The following is a 17500-nucleotide window of genomic DNA, read 5'->3' as shown; positions in this document are numbered from 1 at the left end:
AGTCCCATTTGAGGTAAGCAAAAAACCACTCCGGAGATTCTGAAGCCATGTGGTAAAAAGTTTTGTGATCTGACGAAACCAAGATGGACCTTTTTGGCCTAAATGCAAAACGTTAGGTTTGACGCAAACCCAACACAACACATCACCCAAAGGACACCATCACTTCTGAGAAGGATGGTGGTGACAGCATCATGTTATGGGGATGTTTCTCATCAGCAGGGACTGGGGCACTGGTCACGACAAAATGAAACATGGATGGAGAATCATACAGAAACATCCGAGAGGAAAACCTGCTGCCCTCTGCAAGAAAGCTGAAATTGGGAAGGAAGTTCACTTTTCATCATGACAACGACCTGAAGCACGCAGCCAAAGCTACACTGGAGTGGCTAAGGAACAAAAGATAAATGTCCTTGAATGGTCCAGTCAGAGCCCCGACCTAAATCCAATCGAAAATTTGCAGCATAACTTGAATATTGCTGTCCATCAACACTCACAACACAACTTGACTGAGCTTGAACAGTTTTTTTGCAGAAAAATTGGCAAATATTGCCAAATCACGGTGTGCAAAGTTGGTGGAGACTTATCCCAACAGACTCACAGCTGTAATTTCTATCAAAGGTGCTTCCACTAAGTATTAACTTGGGGCTGGATACTTATCAAACCAAAATATTAGTTTCGTATGTTTAATTAACTTTCTGAAACGTGTAGAATTTGTTTTTCGCTTGGAAGTTGTGGGTTACGATGTGTAAATAAAGGTGGAAAAAGACTGATTTAATGCAATTTAATTCCAGGCTGTAAGGTAACAAAAGGTGAAAATTCTGAAAGAGCGTGTAAAAAAATATATGTGTATATATATATATATATATATATATATATATATATATATATATATATATATATATATATATATATATACATATATATCATTCACTCCAATAAAATGGTTGATAAAGAATGGCTGGCCAGGCTGTGGTTGCCACCACATAGGATCCCTTTAACTTTTACAGCCGGTCTTCACCGCGCCCGCAGCAGTTAAATAAATTAAATTAATTCATTCAAATGATGACTTTATCCACAAAAGAATTGCTGGTTAAGGTCAAAGGTCAGGTATGGGAGCATGTGCCAGAACAGCGCGTCGCTGCGTCCACTTTCCGCCGGTACTCCAGGGGCCTCCGTCTGGCCATCCCCCAGGCAGATGCCAGGCCCATCCCCATCTCCTTGAGATGATGGTCAACCTGCTGCAACCATGAGGCACGTGGTTGGCCCACTGGCCTCCTCCACTCATGAGACTCCCTCGCTGAGAGAATCTGGTGAGCAGGATCAGCATCAGGAAAACGAGCCACATGTCCATACAGCCGCAACTGACGCTCACGGACTATGCAGGTAACAAATCTCATCCGAGTCTCTCTCAGCAACCGCTCGTTGGACACAAAATCCGACCAGCGATAGCCAAGGATTCTCCGAAGGACACCTGGTACCAAAGGAATTAAGTCTCCGTCTCAGATCCTTGGTCAGAGTCCAAGTCTCGCACCCATAGAGCAAGACTGGAAGTACCAAGGACCTGAAGACTCGGACTTTCGTCCTCCCGCACAGGTACCGGCAGCGCCACACCCCATGATCCAGTGAATCCATGACTCCCCAGGCCCGACCCAGACGTCTATTGACCTCTGACTCTCAGCCAGCAGAGACATGAATATCACTGCCAAGGTAAGTGAATCTCTCCACGACCTCAACATCCTCACCACAAACAGACACAGACAGGACAGCAGCATCCAAGATGTCACCGAAAGCCTGGATCTTAGTTTTGACCCAAGAAACCCGTAATCCCAGCGGCTCCGACTCCTCATTCAGCACTTCGAGGGCCCCCAAAAGGATGTCTAAAGTCTCCGCAAAGATGACTGCATCGTCTGCAAAATCAAGGTCCGAGATCTTGACATTCCCAAACGATGCACCGCAACTTGATCTCTCTGACATCCTCCCTAAAATCCAGTCCATACAAGTGCTGAAAAGTGTGGGGGCAAGTACACATCCCTGAAGAACTCCAGTAACAACTGGAAATAAGTCAGAGATGGTACCACCACACTTCACAGCACTCTCAGTACCAGAGTAGAGTTCAGACATCAGATCGATCAGTTTTGGTGGCACCCCACGAAGACCAAGAATCCTCCAGAGGACATCCCGATTCACTGAATCGAACGCTTTACAGAGATCAACATAGGCTGCAAGCAGCCCCTGCCGAAACTCTCGTCTGCGTTCGGTGAGGATACGAAGGGCAAGGATACGGTCAATCGTTGACCTCTTTGGTGTAAAGCCTGACTGCTCTGGACGCTGGTGCTCAAGCAGATGGTGGCGAACCCTATCAAGAATTATCCGAGCAAAGACCTTGCCCGGCACTGAGAGCAGCGTCACCCCTCGGTAGTTGTTGCAGTCTTGGCGATCACCCTTCCCTTTCCAGAGAGGGACAACAAGGCCCCTCTTCCAGTCAGTTGGGATGATGCCTGTGTTCCAGGCAGAGCACAAAACTGCATGCAACGACACGAGTGCAGCATTTCCACCAGCCTTGAGAAGTTCGGCATGGATGCCACAAATCCCTGGAGCTTTGCCCCATTTCAACTGGTTCACCGCAGCCCGTGTTTCCACAAGCGTAGGTGGACCACAGTTGATTCGTGGGTCAGCAACAGGGATTGAAACACCCTTGACGTCCAACTCGACAGCTGGGGGATCAGCCTGGTACAACCGCTCAAAGTAACCGGCCCAGCGGGCCTTCACTTCAGACACCTCTGTCAAGAGCCTACCACTCTCTGCTCGAACTGCAGTGCTCCAAGGGATGGGCTTGGATGAACGTAATGCGCGAATTCCCCTGTAAGCGGGACGAGAATCACCTGTCCACAGGTGATGCTCTACCCCCTCACAGATTCCTCGCACATAGGCCTCCTTGTCCACCCTCAGTGCACATACAGTTTTACGCCTCAGCTCTCTGAACAGCTCAGCTCTGCCATTCAGCCTGGCCCTGCGACTCTGGTCAATGGTATCCAGTGTCCCTTGAGAGACAAAATTCTTCTTTGCCCTGCGGTGAGTTCCAAGACATCCACCGGCAACATCAAGGACGGTGGTCTTGAAGGCGCTCCACAACTCTTCAGGACCCCCTAAAGCACCCAGACCCCCCAAGTGTCCACTCAGCCTGTTCGCAAACTCCTCAGCTACTCTCTCATCCCTGAGCTTGGCAACATCCAGCCTAGGCTGGGATGGTACCATTCTCCAGGATTTAAGGTGCAGCTTTAGAGTTGCTACAACAAGCCTGTGGTCAGTATTGAGGAACTGAGCACTCCGGTAGACCCTGCAGTTCTGGATCATCCTCCAACGACCATCAATGAGGACATGGTCAATCTCCTTTGCCACACCGCCAGCGTTGGAATACCAAGTCCAGCGATGAGCTTGTGGGCGCTGAAACCATGAACCAGCCACCCTAAGTCCATGACTTCTTGCAAAGTCAAGGAACTTAGTGCTATTCTGGTTCATAGTTCCTGACCCATGGGGACCAACACACACCTCATAACCATCCCTATCAGTTCCAGTCGATGCATTTAAATCCCCCAAGACTAGAAGTGTATCTCGTCTGGGGCACTGATCAACCACAGACTCGAGTGTAGCGTAGAATGCATCCTTCACGGTGAGATCACTCGCCTCAGTCGGAGCATAAACAGAGACCAGGGAAATGACACCTAAGGAGTGACGAATCCTTAATCTCATAATACGCTTGTTGACCGGTGTTACCTCAATTATCATTGGGGTCAGCTTATTGGACACAGCTACAGCAACTCCTTGGGTATGGTAACCATCAAAGCGACCAGACCAATAGTAGGTGTCACCACCCACCATTATCTCGCTGCAATCCGGTCTCCGAACCTCAGAGAGAGCTGCAATTCCGATGTCCAAACGCTTGAGCTCAGATGATAACAGAGACAGGTGATCATCCTCTCTTAGGGATAGGACATTCCAGGCACCCACCCGAAGGGACCGCCTCAGGTTAACCCAAGGAGACCGCCGTCTGGTGGGCGACACCTCAGCACCACTCCGACACACTCTCCCCAATCTGACCCAGGGATGTTACCCCGTGGTTTCCCTCCTATCAAAGATTGGGGGTCCCGAAGGCTTTGCCCCAATCCCGTCATACAGTGAGCTGCCCTACGAAGGGAAGCTGCACAGGAGGTACTCCCACGGAGTGGGTTTTCAGATTTTTTTGCGTTTTTGCATTTTGCGGAATGAAGAGTTTTACGGTGGCCGGAGTGCAAATCCTGCCACCAACCTCCTAATAAGAAGTAACCCAACTGCAGGAGGACGTCTGCAGACACAGTTGGGCACTAGATATGGATGGCCGTTGGCTCACAAGGAGCTCTTCCGCCCTTTGACAGGTTTTGTTTTTAATCCTGCTGGGTGTCCATATCCAAACACCCCCCTCACCAGAAAACCTGGTGGGGGAGACGGTTTAGTCGCCGACAACCCGACCATGGAACAGGTTAGTACAGGTTTACATGGTACCTGTAGCAGGTCACAGATCGAACCTGACCTGACAAAAAGGTCAAACAACCCTGGAAATATCTATGCCTGGTGTTGGCTTAATGGTTAGGGTGGTGGGCTTGGGATCCTCGACTCATGAGTTCAAATCCCATTTCACTGTTGAATTAATACCAGATGGGGTTGTCTCTGCTTGTCATCTTTCTGAGGTTGGCAAAATGAGTGCCAGCTTGCTGGTATCCTGTGGCGGAGTGGTGACCCATCCAGGATTGTGCCCAATAGCCAAGGATACTGCCTAGGCAGCACCAATGCTCCACACAGAGTATGGTCCTGATGGATGGATGGAACCCTGGAGACATTGCAAAGTCTAATCACCCATGAAATAAACATTTCAGATAATCTGCCATGTTGCCTGCTTGTCTGTGCACTTGTCATGTGGTACATCGTTTGTGGTCCGTGCAAATGTTATAACTTCATTTTAAAATGTCTGTTTTTCACCAGATTTGCTTTTATCCCGTGTCGAGCACCTCACAAAATCTCCAAAAATATACAGATCTGGCAGACACTTTGGATAAGCAGACCCTCTGGGGGACAAGGCATGAGGTCTAGCAGTGAATGCATTACATCATATAGCTCAATAAAGCTGGTTAATTTTGGCACATTCCTAAATTTTTTGTTTACTCAATATAATTCTCCAAACAGTAGAGAAAGGTAAGTTTAATGCTTTGGAAATTTCACATTTTCTTGTGGATGTGTGGAGGAGGAGGGAACATTGTCGTGCTTGCTTAAAGTTAATAGGAATAAATGTTTACTTATAAGACCCATTATTTCTTTGAATCATCAGATTTCACTCCAGATTTTGACACTTATTTAGTCTGGACGATATCTGATTCTCAAAGCCGAAATAATATTTCGATGATGTACTTTAATTAGTCCGTGAGAGTAGATCATGGAAAATAATATCATACAATGCCTGAAATCGCTCCAAGCTCCTAATTTGAAAACTAGAACACTTACAAAAGCGATGTATACAGCGATTCCTAGCTATGATGAACAGGCATTTGGTAATATGAGTAAGGAAAGTGGAAAAAAAACAACTTTACGTTAGGAAATCGTTGCGGCCTGTTCCACGTCAAGGCATGGTTGAGCAGGCCAAAAAAACATGGCGGCTTCAGACCCTAGCAAGGTTATCTACGATATGCCTTGAGACCCCATAGAGAGCGGTGACTGTGGATGTGCCTCATAAAGGATATAATTAAATAAGGCCATTAATTATCTTCAAAAGGGGTGTTTTAATCAACCCAAACATCCAATTTTCACTCTTGCACTTCCTTAGAGTTCCCTTAGTATGTATGTACGGTTTCAGGCTGATAGGTTTCATGGTTTTGGAGTTATGGAGGAGACACACATACACACACACACACACACGCACACGCACACTATTCGTATTAATATAGAGAAGACCTCCTATCAGGCACCCTGTTTATTACAAAGATTAAAAATGTGTTTTTGTCATTGCATATTTTCCCTGGATTCAAGAGATCCACATTGCTGGAAATCCCGATATCAGTGAAGATCGCTTTGCCCCGGCAAGTCAAATGTATGATTTTTATATGTCATACAGATGAGATTCCAGCAATGTGGAATGAAATACAGATGAGATTGCCAAAATTAATTATCCAACAAATCAAAATAAACTCATTTTATAATTACCCTCGCCAGGGGAGAGGGAATTACATTTGGGTCCATTCGTTCGTTTGTTTGTTTGTCCGCACTGAACATGAGTATGTGTATTAATTACATCCTATTGAAATGATAATTATAATGGTACATGTTGTTGTTGTTGTTGTTGTTGTTGTTGTTGTTGTTGTTGTTTCATATGCAGCCTGTGGCTGCTGGTTGCATCATTTTCTGGAAGCAGTAAGGTGGTTCAGCACTCATTTTGCCGACCTCAGAAGGACGACAGGCTGAGTCAATCCACCTGGCTCAAACTCAAGACCCAAAGATCTTAAGCCAGCCATCTTGATGATAATTAATAAAAAAAAAAATCTTATGATAATGATAATGAAAATATTATTTGATACATTTTGACAATGGGAATGATAATAATTATTACAATGGTACATAATGAAAATGAGAATAATAATGATAATGACACTCTTTGAAAAGGATAACAACGATAACGATAATGGTACATGGTAATAATGGTATGTGAGTACATCTATTAATTATGTACTATTGCAACGTGAGTACAGTAAATAAATAATAATAGCCATTCCTTTCACACAGTGATGCATGTGGGGCTACCAAGGCAGTTTCATTGGCTAAGAAGTCCAATCACAATCCTGGACAGGTTGCCTCTCCGAGCTGTTAGGTTGTTGTTACAAAAATGATAATGGTACATGGTAATAACACCTTTTGTGGAGGTAATCAGGTCGCCACTCCGATGCAGGATACTCGAATGGCTTATTGCCCTATTAAGCAGGTACATATTTTGCCGACCTCGGATGTACGACAGGCTGTCAACCCACCTGGTGTTATTTCAACGGTAAAAACAGGGCCTCAAACTCAAGACCCTAAGATCTTAGGCCAGCCACCTTGACTGTTAAGCCAACACCAGGCTTAATACGAGTACAGTGCTCTGTCTTAATGACGTTTCATTGGAACATATGTGTATGACTCATGTACTGTTGAAATGTGAGTCTCGTATACTTTAATACCGACTTGAGGCATTCTCACAAATTTTGTGGAGGTAATCAGGGCATCTTAACCTTTACAAACATATGCATTGCCAGTGTAATGTTGATGAAAAAAATGTTGAAGCTGTGCATGATACCATTGACAAAACGATCCGACATGAAATGGCAGGTATTTGCCAATTTTAATGACTAACGATAGTTCTTCTGAGCGGACCGTTATTGTCTGGAATACTCCAGAAGGTAAACATGTACCACATGTCAAGGTCCACATCATCACTTTACGTTGAATTCCCGTTTCTGTCAATATACACTCCAAAAAAATTTGCTCGTTTGAGGTGAGATATCTACTAACCTGTCGGAGACGGGTATGCTGCTCGTGTCCATTAATTACTTAAGGTTTGAAGGTACCTTTTAGACCTTTAGACCCCTTGAGACAATTCAGACTCTCGAGACATTAAGTTACACCCTTCAGACCCCGTCAGCCTTTTAAGAGTCGAGAGACCTTTCAAATGTTACACCTTTTAACCTTTACAGACCTTTGCTCTTAAGACCTTTCATTTAGTACATCCTTCCATTGATTTGCCACAAAAACAAGTCCTGGTGAGGGTCTACAAACTTTGATTGCTCTTTCTAGTTACCCTTACCAAAGGAGAGGGTATTGCATTTGGGTCCGTTTGATTGTTTGTCTGTCTGTCTGTTTGTCCGCAAAAAACTTTCGTATTTTTCTCCGCAAACGCTTGTCGGATTGAGACGAAATTTTCCCCATTGGTGCGACTACTCATGTAGAATGTTTTATTGATAATTATGACATCGTAGGTCACGTGGTGTGGCAGACATATTGGAAAAACTTTGGACCTCTGTACCTCTGAAACCGCAAAAAGGAAAAAATTGAAACTTTGCACACAGCAAGTACTCCTCATGGGGAATGAGTGGGATTTTTCAAAACATCATAGCTGCCTTCATTATGACATCATAATTGCATATGTAGAATGCCACATCCAATCAGTATGAAAAATTTTGAGGGTCATTTAGCGATAAAATGGTCCACAGAAAAAAAATTCATTATCTCATCGGTCACGTGATTCGGCAGCCATATTGTTTATATATATATATATATATATATATATATATATATATATATATATATATATATATATATATATATATAAAAACCTTCAAACCGCAGGTCCATGATGAACAAAAGGTTCACACATATGATATCATGGGTCACATGGTTGGCAGCCATATTACCCTAAAACCTATAAAAAAAATACACCAGAGTAATTCCACGTAATAATGGACATGAAGCATAAAATTTGAAAATGTATTTTTCAAAAGGATTTCTGTTGGACGGTGTTTAGTTAGGTCTGAATTTTCATAATTTATGCGATATTTACTCCGTGGATGATGTCACGTGATTTGGCGGCCATCTTGAAAGAACTGCCTCAACGTCTTCCAATGGTAAGTCATTCTGTCTGTTCTCATTTTGTCGAAAATATGGCTATTTGATGAATGTTTTAATCTGAAGTAGTATTCGCTGATGAATATTACTGATATAGGATCAGGCTGTAACTACTCATCAACATATTAGGTTCATTTCTCTCTGTGCCTATAGATCAACATCAACGAGGAATATGCAAGCAATGAGGCTTATACAAGCTGTTAGACAACCAAATGTTCGCTGATGTATGTAAGAGATTGTATAGATATCATAAAATGCGCCCTAGCATTGACTATCCAATATGTGATCGCATGAGTTACGTCAGTTACATTGCTGAGTTACGTCCGTTACAGTGAACTTTTCAATTTATAACTGCATACACACGTTGATCGCACTGCAGGCAGGACAATGGCGACTAAGCGCAAGCTTACAACTAAAACCTACCAAGAAAAATACAACATTATCCAGTTTTGTGAGGCAAATCCACTGATGAAGAAAACAGACATAGCTGAGAAGTTCGACATCAAACGGCAGACATTGAACGATATCTTGAAGAATAAGGGCAAGATATTTGGACAAGTGGAGAAGATCGTGAGGCCGGTGGGAAGTGTGAAATGCGTGAAATGTGTGTCCTTTGACGATGTCGATGACGTGCTCATCATCTGGTTTCGGCAAATGTCGGCTCAGCCAAATATTCGGTTTCGGCCGATTCGGCCAAATATTCGGCCGATACTGTCTTTCGGTGGAGGATTGCCCAGCCAACATCATGGAATACAATGACCGGTTTGAATCCTTTCTCATGCACCAGATGCCCAAGAGTTTGAGGCATTCAAACGTAACGGATTACTTCGCGAAGAAGTAAAGGATCGATCGAGCTTCGTGTTGAAGTCCGATCATGGTTTTATCTTGGCTTGTTTTGTACATTACCGCACTCACTTACACATAGGCATTGAGTGGTAATCATCACCACGATGACTGTGTGTCATGTAATTTGTCACCATACCATCACCGATGGTATACGAGTTGTCTTACAGAGTTGTTCATTATCTTTACTTTTGATAAACTGATTCATGAATTCCATCTTTGCTTGATCACTTTCCAACTCACCAACTCACCCCCACCTATGCCCCGAGGATTGTGTTTTCCTTTTGGTACAATAGCCGGCTCTCACACATATGTGTCCAGGCCACGCGCGACTTCATCCTTCACCCCACAGTCATCATGAATGTTCGCATATGCGTAAGTCGTCACTTTTTTCTCGGTCCCGATGGTGACGACTTACGCCTAGTCTACTGTGTGTGTGTGTATATATATATATATATATATATATATATATATATATATATATATATATGTATATGTATATATATATATATATGTATGTATATATGTATATATATATATATATATATATATATGTATATATATGTATATATATATATATATATATGTATATATATATGTATATATATGTATATATATATATATATATATATATGTATATATATATATATATATATATATATATATATATATATATATATATATATATATATATATATATATATATATATATATATATGTATATATATATATATATATATGTATATATATATATATATATATATATGTATATATATATATATATATATATATATATATATGTATATATATGTATATATATATATATATATATATATATATATATATGTATATATATATATATATATATATGTATATATATATGTATATATATATGTATATATATATATATATATATATGTATATATATATATATATATATATATATATATGTATATATATATATATATGTATATATATATATATATATATATATATATATGTATATCTATCTATAATTCCAGCAATGTGTGTGTGTGTGTGTGTGCGTGTGTGTGTGTCTGTCTGTATGCGACTGCCGTTTCTCGACAACCGCCGGTCCGATCTGATTGAAACTTGCCAGGAATATTGCCGGGCACCCGCGGATGTGCCTTTTCAAGGTTTGATATTAATCGGACGAGCGGTTCCCAAGTTACGGCCATTTATCTGTTAACCAATGACAGGACACGGTGCCATGACATCACAAATGACATCACAATTAATGTTTTTTTTGTTTGTTTGTTTTTTGCACGATTGACGTCACAATTCTTCTTCTTCTTCTTCGTTTAGTATGACGTCACAATCGACGCTGGGGACCTGAGTATGTGCCTTTTCAAGGTTTGATATCGTTCTTCATCCATATCAGCTGTTTCCCAAGTGTTTCCCAAGGTTTGAAAGCTGTTTTTTCCCAAGGTTTGAATTAATTGTTCAAATTATTAATTAATCCCAAGGTTTGAATTTTCCCAAGGGAAAGAGCTGTTTCCCAAGGGTTTGAAAGCTGTTTTTTCCCAAGGTTTGAATTAATTGTTGTGCTTGGTAGACATTTGTGAATACATTTACAGAGAGAGGGGCGAGAGAGGAGGGGGAAGAGAGGGGGGGAGAGAGGGGCGAGAGAGGGGGCGAGAGAGGGGGAGAGAGGGGGTAAGAGAGGGGGGCCAGAGAGGGGAGGGAGAGAGGGGAGGGAGAGAGGGGAGGGAGAGAGGAGAGGGAGAGAGGGGAGGGAGAGAGGGGAGGGAGAGAGGGAGGGAGAGAGGGGTGAGAGAGGGGGACGGGAGAGGGGGACGGGAGAGGGGGCGAGAGAGAGGGGCGAGGGGGAGGGGGAGAGAGGGGGTGAGGCTGGGGGGGGTGAGTGGGGGGGCGAGAGAGAGGGGGCGTCACAATTCTTCTTCTTCGTCATTTGATATGTCACAATGGACGCTGGGGACCTGAGTATGTGCCTTTTCAAGGTTTGATATTAATCAGACAAGCGGTTCCCAAGTTACAGCCATTTATCTGTCAACCAATGACAAGACACGGTGCTATGACATCACGAATGATGTCACAATTAAGGTTTATTGATTTATTTATTTGTTTATTTATCTATGACCCAAGGTTTGAATTTTCCCAAGGGAAACAGCTGTTTCCCAAGGGTTTGAATTAATTGTTGTGCTTGGTAGACATTTGTGAATACATTTACACAGAGAGGAGAGGGAGAGAGGAGGGGAGAGAGGAGGGGAGAGAGGAGGGGAGAGAGGAGGGGAGAGAGGGGGGAGAGAGGGGGGAGAGAAGGGGGGAGAGAGGGGGAGAGAAGGGGGGAGAGCGGAGATGAGAGGGGGTGAGAGGGGGTGGAGAGGGGAGAGAGAGGGGGCAAGAGAGAGGGGGCGAGAGAGAGAGAGGGGCGAGAGAGAGGGGGCAAGAGAGAGGGGGGCGAGAGAGAGAGAGGGGCGAGAGAGAGGGGGCAAGAGAGAGGGGGCGAGAGAGAGGAGCGTCACAATTCAAGAGGGAGAGAGGAGGGGAGTGAGGGGTGAGAGAGGGGGAGAGAGGGGAGCAAGAAAGGGGCGAGAGAGGGGAGGGAGAGAGGGGAGGGAGAGAGGGGGTGAGAGAGAGAGGGGGCATCACAATTCAAGAGAGAGGGAGAGAGGAGGGGGCGAGAGAGGAGCGAGACGAGGGAGGAGAGAGGGGGTGCAAGAGAGGGGGGCGAGAGAGAGGGGCGTCACAATTCTACTTCTTCGTTTGATATGATGTCACAATTGACGCTGGGGACCTGAGTACATTTCCCAGGTGTTTCCCAAGTTATGGCCATTTATGATACGGTTGGTCCGATCTAATTGAAACAATGCCCCAATCCAGTCGTCGTTTACGAGAGCAAAGGAACGAAGCTGCACATAATGGCACGCACCTACGGGCACGCACTAGTATGATAAAACACACACACACACACACACACACACACACACACACACACACTTATGAGGAAAAGTATCGGGACAATCAGGAAATCTGAAGAATTCATATTTCACAACTGTTTATTTGATATTTAACATGCAGCATTCCACTGCCACTAACACTTTGTCCCATTGCAAATGTTGCTTATCAGGCGTCATATTACGCCATTCCTTCAGATCAAGTGCAGCAAGTTTATGTATTCCGTCGATTCTGGCCACCGGTGGAGGGATTTCCCATGTCCCAGAGTGCTTTGATTGCATTCCGTGCTCTGAGCTGCCCACTGCAGATTTTCAACATTGTTATCCTAGAATTAATTCCTCAGAGACACGGCAACTGCATGTGTGTAAGGCAAGATGCGTTGTTTGCTGGCAAACTTGTAAAGGCCATCCTCCCCCTACCGTACTTGAGCATCAAAATTGGGAGGGCATCTGTTATCCACTCCATGTGTGCGCGCATGTGTGTTTCACAGGTTACATGGATACAATCAACATGCACAATCATGGCAAATGGATGTCGGGATGGACAGGGGACAATCATTATTCAAAGAAAGATTGAGGGATGGTTTCACATGATGATTTTTTTGTGAACATCCCTACCTTGTTCACAAATATTTTATGCCCATCAACCAACCCCACGTCCTTTTGCATATTAAAAAAAGTATTTTCATTAATTATATACTCTGCATCCACTTAAACTTGTGGAACCGTGCAAGACCTCATCACAAATACACATCACAGTAATCAGCGTTTTGTGCACAATGTCGGTGCTCAGCAGCTGAAAGCTTATGTTTACAATCTGTTTTCATTCCATAGCCGACAGTTAAGTGAATAAGAACTTCTCGTGCTATCAGGCAAAGAACACACTCAGCCGTGGCAGATTGCGCTCTCAAAGCTCTGGCCATTCTGCCCCCATTGCTGCCACCACTTCATTATGCAAACGGGGTTGATTAATTTACCATTTGACAGCTTAATCCATTGCTAATATGCCACTTAATCCTCAGTCAGTAAACAAAGATTATAATTCAGCTACAATCGTCACTCGTGAGTTTTTAATTGCAATCGCGAGTATTAACCTCTTTGCCTTATAATGCTGCGGTAATTTCTCAAAACCCTGTCATTAATCAATGATTGGCTACAAGAATGCTTGTATACAATTATAATCCCATTTTTGCAATAATTTTTTTCACCATTATTTTGCACTCTCAATAACTAGCTTGCATTCTTGCCAACATCATAGTAACTGTTTATTCATTTATTTATTCATTTTTACGAGGGGCATTCAAACCCCTTTTGGAACGAGACGCACATTATAGTGCAAGAAACGCCAACGTTTTAACCTTTTTTTTTAACCATCATATATAGGTATTAAATATAAAAATAAGAAAGTTTTTTGTTCATTATGCATTTGGATCCTGCAAGAACCAGGACAACCAAACTTTGCATGGCCTCCTCTTTCATCCAGAGGAATGTCGAGGGCAATGTGTGTACAAAAAAAAAAAACTGAAAAATATAAAAAATATTGTTGTGGTTCTTGGAACCGCATGCACACAACAGATAGGTGTCCCAAGACAGTTATTCCATTAATATACGTGAAGATAGTCCCTTTCCTCTTGTTTAGCGGACAACAAGGGAGTGCGTTGCGATTATCTAATAGCTAGGGATGCTTAAGTCATTTTCTCCTTCATTTCGTCCCCACTCTTCTTTTCGTCTGATTATTCCTGAGGAAAATGAGCCACGTGTGCCTTTGCTGTAAGGTGGGGCCTCATGGAGGCCAGCGCGTGCGGTTTTGCTGTGAGGAAACTGCTGCACAGAGATCCTCGTTCCGGGGCGAGCCCTGGACCCGGCGTGTGCGACTAGTCATGTAGTGCGCTTGGCAGTGCGGGATTATCGACTCGGGCTTCCGATGGTCTGGGGAGGATTGCCGGTTGCATTGAAAAGGCATACCAATGAATACCTTTTAAGAGGCTGCACGAATGGTGTTTTTCACAACACAGGAAACACGGCCAGCATGACGCCCACGCTGCACGAAACGCGTATGGAGGCCGATAGACGACTCCACGCCATGTTGGGCGGGACATGAGTGTGCGGAGTAGAAGCGGCTTGTTCCTTTTCAACTTCAATATCCGACACATATTGGTGTTCGCCCCGTGCACACGCTAGCGCTGGCCACGTGCATAATGGCCGAACCGCGCGCACTGTATGGAATGTGCTCGAAAGCAGACACGTACGCCGCTCGCGAAACGTGCATGAATTTATCCATAATGATGCATCTTCGGCCCTCGCTGGCAGCAGTGGATTCCCCACGGATGGTGAACGTCTTCTCATCTCTCCGGCCAGCAAAGCTGCGATCGAGCCGGGGAATGCACAGTGCGGGCCACGTTGGCGCGCGCGGAGTGAGTGTGTTGATCGAACGCCCGAGCGGGCACGTGGGACCCTCAACCGGTCGCCCGGGGATTTTTGCAGGACGATTCGCGTGCCAATTTTGGTGTGGGCGATTCATGTCATCTCGTGGGGTCGGAGCGGAATATTCCCGCTGTCTGGGATGGTCTTGCCGGAAATGAAGTGAGGCGGTTTCCGGCCAAAGTTGGCGGGCCACGTGAGGGGTTGGGGCCAATCGGAGCACCCAATTCAGGTGATGACGTTTCCATTTGGCATGGCCCCTCCCCCCCCCCCCCCCGCGCTATAAATTTACCATTGAAAGATATATATATATATATATATATATATATATATATATATAATATAAACCCTCCCACCGCGGTATATCGGGCCCTATAAAGGTTGGAGCAGTCCCTCCGCCTTTCTCTCTTGCTCTTGCCTTTTCTCTTTCTCCGCCTCTCTCTCACCTCGCCTCGTCGACACCACCTCCTGCTGTCTGGACTCCGCATCCTTGTCTCCACCCACACGACGTCAACCCCACCCGCCTACCTGGTCCCGCCTACCACTCCGTCCTCGCACTCTGGACTCCGCCCCTTCTTCACTCAAGCTCCTCCTTTCTGAACACAGACTCCACACATGCGGCTGAAGCCAGAGACGACGCGCCCACTGTCGGCTACCGCACGACGGAGCATCCCCCCCGAAACGTATTGGTGGCGCGTCGTGCTATCAAGCACAATGGTACAGAGAACGTAGCCTCAACTCCCTCCCTTCCTGGTTGCAAAACTTCCTTTTCATCGGGTTTTGTGTGTGTGTGTGTGTGTGTGTGTGTGTGTGTGTGTGTGTGTGTGTGTGTGTGTGTGTGTGTGTGTGTGTGTGTGTGTGTGTGTGTGTGTGTGTGTGTTAGCACCTGTCTACTTAAGAAAGACTGCAGAAGTTCGTTATCATTATTATTGTTATTAATTTTGCGTTAAGTGTGCTCTGTGCCCCCTTTTGTAAGTTGCCTGTTTATTTGCTGCACCACACCTCTCTCTCCCATCTCTGCACAACACCCCAATAAATCTTTATCGTACCACATACCTTTCCTTGCTCATATTAAATTAATTATCATAAGGAATGTTCCCAGCTCGTCCTTGTGGTTTCTTCCATTGATCCAGCATGGTCCGAATTCTAGCCGGGACTTTATTCCCAACGATCCGTTCCTTTTAGCCGGTACATCCTTGGCAGTGTTGCTCGACTGCTTCCAATGCGGTAAAGCAATCCGGTCCGGGAGAGTGATCCGGTTCAGAAAAGGCGCACCGGGGGCGTGTTCCCGGGTAATTAAACCACGTGATTAATTCGGTAACCTGATTAACCCATAGACGGGAGGAACCTAGGTCGTGCGGTTGAGTTATTGGTGTCCACGGTCAGTGAAGTGACCTGCCGCGTCATGGAATTATCCGTGTGCAACGGCCTACAATTCCGGGGAGTCTGGTGGGAACCGAGATACCTTCCCCCACCTAGTGGTCTTCTCACCCGACTCCCGGCCCGCAACAATATCTATCAATAATTCCAGCAATCTCTATGTGTGTCTGTCTGTCTGTCTGTCTGCGACCGCCATTTCTCGACGACCGCCGGTCCGATCGGATTGAAACTTGCCAGGAATTTTGGCGGGGCCCCGCGGATGTGCCTTTTCAAGGTTCGATATCAATCGGGCGAGCGGTTCCAAAGTTACGGCCATTTATCTGTCAACCAATGACAAGATACGGTGCTATGACATCACGAATGACGTCACAAGTAATGTTCATTTTTTATTGTTTTTTTTGGCACGATTGACGTCACAATTCTTCTTCTTCGTTTGGAATGACGTCACAATCGACACTGGGGACCTGAGTATGTGCTTTTCAAGGTTTGATATTAATCGGACAAGCGCTTCCCAAGTTACGGTCATTTATCTGTCAACCAATGACAGGACACGGTGCTATGACATCACGAATGATGTCACAATTATTATTATTATTGTTTTTGCATGATTGACGTCACAATTCTTCTTCTTCTTCGTTTGATACGATGTCACAATCGACGCTGGGGACCTGAATATGTGCCTTTTCAAGGTTTGATATTGTTCTTCATCCATTTCAGCTGTTTCCCAAGTGTTTCCCAAGGTTTGAAAGCCGTTTTTTCCCAAGGTTTGAATTAATTGTTCAAATTATTAATTAATCCCAAGGTTTGAATTTTCCCAAGGGAAAGAGCTGTTTCCCAAGGGTTTGAAAGCTGTTTTTTTCCCAAGGTTTGAATTAATTGTTGTGCTTGGTAGACATTTGTGAATACATTTACAGAGAGAGGGGCGAGAGAGGAGGAGGGAGAGAGGAGGCGAGAGAGGAGGCGAGAGAGGAGGCGAGAGAGGAGGCGAGAGAGGAGGCGAGAGATGGGGACGAGAGAGGGGGACGAGAGAGGGGAGGGAGAGAGGGGAGGGAGAGAGGGGGCGAGAGAGGGGGTGAGAGAGGGGGAGAGAGGAGGGGGTGAGAGAGGGGGTGAGAGAGGGGGAGAGAGGAGGGGCGAGAGAGTGGGACGGGAGGGGGTGAGAGTGGGACGGGAGGGGGTGAGAGTGGGGGTGAGAGAGAGGTGCGAGAGAGAGGGGCGAGAGAGGAGGGGTGAGACTAGGG

This window comes from Eptatretus burgeri, chromosome 13 (assembly GCF_056783735.1).
Source record: "Eptatretus burgeri isolate ZD-2024b chromosome 13, Ebu_testis_v1, whole genome shotgun sequence".
Classification (NCBI taxonomy): Eukaryota; Metazoa; Chordata; class Myxini; order Myxiniformes; family Myxinidae; genus Eptatretus; species Eptatretus burgeri.
Note: the sequence above shows the minus strand (reverse complement) of the source record.